Source organism: Lygodium microphyllum, chromosome 23 (genome assembly GCF_053477565.2).
Source record: "Lygodium microphyllum isolate KBCC chromosome 23, Lygodium_microphyllum_v1.1.10, whole genome shotgun sequence".
Taxonomy (NCBI): Eukaryota; Viridiplantae; Streptophyta; class Polypodiopsida; order Schizaeales; family Lygodiaceae; genus Lygodium; species Lygodium microphyllum.
The window spans coordinates 34,277,296-34,280,920 of NC_141157.1; positions in this window are offsets into that span (position 1 = coordinate 34,277,296).

Below are 3,625 nucleotides of genomic sequence, written 5' to 3' on the forward strand. Positions count from 1 at the left end.
GAGGGCTTGGATGCTGATGTGGGACAAACTACTAGGCTTGTTGATGGTACATGTCTGTGAGAGGCTTTAGGGATGGTGGCAAGCCACTAAACAGTTATTTCATGAACTTTTGGGCAACATAGTGTTGAGCTCCCATTGGCTAATTATAAACCACCCCCATCTTTATGTTTGTTCTATTACTTTTTCTTAATCTACTACTTTTTTTGAGAAACATAAAATAAGAAGAGGGCAACCAGTAAGAGACTGTAGAGAAAGCAGTGATAACTGAACAGGAGAGCACCAATGATCCGAGGTAAAGTGAACAAGCAGTCTTCATTTCATGAGGGAGGAGAGATAAGGGAAGATAATTTTTTGTTTGGGATAGTTCAAGTACAGAAGAAGATTAGGGCCCTTTTTACAAGATTTGCATGGCCAAATTTTCGTGTGTGATAGTCCACAGTGTAGAAGTAGATTAGTGTTGTTTGTACAGGGTTTGCATTGCCAAGACCTTCCACCTTGTTAAGGTTTCATTTGGAAGTCTTCAAGACCAAGTACAAAACTGTAATTGATCCGTGTATTGAGTAGATCTATTTAAATAAAGCACAAATTCTAAGATGTCTGCTCCCTCCCACTAGCTGATTTCTTTGCTCTTCCAAGAGCTATGGTGAACCAATTGTTAGAAAGCAGTTCTCTCCCTCTGGTCCTGGTACATGAAGGTTTCAAACGGCCATGGTTCTCCCATATGGTTAGGGAGGAGGAGATAGATATCCCTTGATGAAGTATGTTTTCTCAGGCTGTCAGGATGCAAATTGTGATGACAATGGCATGATAGCTCAACTTAAAAGGATATCAACATGCAAACCTCATGAAGCATCACACTGCAGTATATTCAATTTGCAGGGATGCATTACAGTCATTACAAGTATCTCCTCACACGATCGAATGAGAATATACTCAAGACTGGATGATTGTTTTATAATTCCTCAAACTTTGTGCAATTTTGAAACCTTGTGCTTGATTAAATGATTTTCAGGTGCAATTGAAGTGGCAATATTGAACAAATATTGTCAAACATGGATAGTCTTCTAATAGCAAAGGGCTGGATCTTAGACTCTTTGAAGGAAATGACCATCTATTTGGATTTGGGAAATTTGTGGGACCAATGCAAATTGTCAATGTATCAATAATGTTATTACATAGAATGGTGTCTGGTTGTAGCAATGTTATTTGATATTAGTAAAGAAAATGCAAAACTTGATTCTTCTATGAAGATGGGTGAAATAGAAACAAATAAGTGGTAGAGATTGGTGAGCACTAAGCATTATCCTTATGAATGGAGGGGCTTTGAATGTAAGAAAGGACAATCGGAAGGGTAATCCTCTTGCTTACAAAATCCAATTACAATGAGAAGACGTGGCTTGTTGGATTCAGTGTCCCCAAAGAAAGCTATCGGGTTTTAAGTTTGCATTCTTGTAATCAATTTTGTAGAAACAACTAAACAATAATAAGAAAAATCATTGGAGAAGAACTCTTCACGACTCTAAAGGGGCTAGGCTCAAACAAATCATTGGAATATGGTGGGATGACTTCAAAGACGATCAAACATAAGCAAGTCTTGGAATTAGCCAATAGGTTTTGGACATCTTGGAGATTGCCTCCTCCTTGGAAAAGTATACATACTTTGATCTTGAAACAAAATCAATGTGTAGAATTGAATCAATGGAGACTCATTTCTTTAATGAACACAATTTACAAATTGTTCACCAAAGCTCTTGTAGTAGACTTAACTCCAATATTGCAAAAGATGCATCAACAAACAACAATATGGTTTCATCAAAGATAGGTCTCTTCCTATTCTTGACAAAGTTCTCAATGTTATAATGGCTATTGATTGGGCGAACTTGTCGAATTAGATGATTGTCATGTTCTAGATAGATGTGGAGAAAGGATTTGATAATGGAAGGTTGGTAATTTACCTATAATGCTTGGGATGGGGGTAGATGCCTTCATATTTGTTAAATGGTACATTGTTGAGGTCCTACCAAGTCAGAAGGGGTGTTTAGCAAGGTTGTCCATCAAGGTTGCTATTGTTTGCAATAACTACTTGTCTATTATTCTACATGCTTGATAGGTTCATTGATTTTGGTAACTTGATTGGGATCAAGTATCGAGATAAACAACTTGTTGGATAGGGATTTGTTGATGACTGGCTCATAACTTTGAAAGTTGAAAAGGCCAACTTTGATAAGGCAATGGAGGTATTGGAGCTATATGAGAAGGCCTCAAGCTTCAAATATAATTTTACAAAGTCCTCATTGAATAGCTTAATAGAGGAAGAACTAATGATACTTGGTTGGAATGACAATATCACAAGGAGAGGTAGTCTCTTTACATATGTGGGTTTTACCATAGGTATAGGGGTAAATGAATCTAGGAAGTCTAAATGGGTGATGGAAAAGATTAGAAAGAGAGTAGTTGGGCATTTGCTGCACGACTGTTGCATGTTAACCTTATGCTACAATTAGATTCTACCTTCCATTAAAGGTTTGATTGATTGAGTCATAGAAAACATGGGACTCCATCCTAGGTAAGTCTATGTGGGCAAATTTGGCAAACACAAGTACTTAGTTCCAATTGCATTGGAGGACATGAAAAAGGATTGGGGACATGGAGGTCTCCAATTGATTGATTTGACCAATGAAGCCCTGAAGGGAAGAGCCAAGCTTCTTAAGAGATTTTGGGAACAAGCTCCACCTTGTCACAAATGATGGTGGATATTCTCCATGAAAATTAAGTTTTTCCATGCTTGGGGACTTCCAATGAAGATGTTGCTTCTAGTTAATTTTGGATGGTCGCCAACTCTAACAATTCTACGAAGAGTCTTATTGAAGATTGGAGCAAGATCTTGTAGAATACTACTTGCAATATGCCTCCAATTGATGTAGAAGAAAATACCTTTTGGGCATGGGCTTTCAAGCCGTCTCTTGCCATCACTTTGGGAAGGAGAGGTAGATCATAGTTAGACATGGGACTTATAAAGCTGGCCATTGGATCGGAATGCATTGCACTATGCTATGATCCAAGGATAGAAGACAAAAGGTTAGCTTCCCAAATCTTTTCAACTTGGCTAGAATGTGGTTGCATGTCATATACACAAATTCATTTGCAAACTTGAGAATCTTAATAGGGTAAGCATGCCGAAGCTCATAATCATAGGGCGTGCTATTGTAGACTGATTGAACACAAACGTATTAGGTCTCATATCAAAAGGGATGAAGTTGGAAGCATGGAAATTCAAAGCCTCTTGGCATGTTGGCACATCCAATAAATGTCTAGAGTTAGCATGCACAAATGTTTTGTCTCTAAAATTGCCCTTGAAAGATAGGGTATTTGCATAGAAGATTGTGATGGGGATCTTCTTTAAGGTAGAAAAACTAAAGAAGAGGGGATTTCTAATGAAAAATGTACTTATGGGCAACAAGAATCTAGCAAACACCTTTTTTGGGATGGATATATTGTTGTTTCTACTTGGAATGATATTTTGCTACTTATAGGGTTTCAAAGTGAAAGTGATATTAGCTTGGAATCTTGTATTTTTGGCCTTCTCCCCTAGGAGGATAGAATTAGGGTGCTTTGACTCTATACT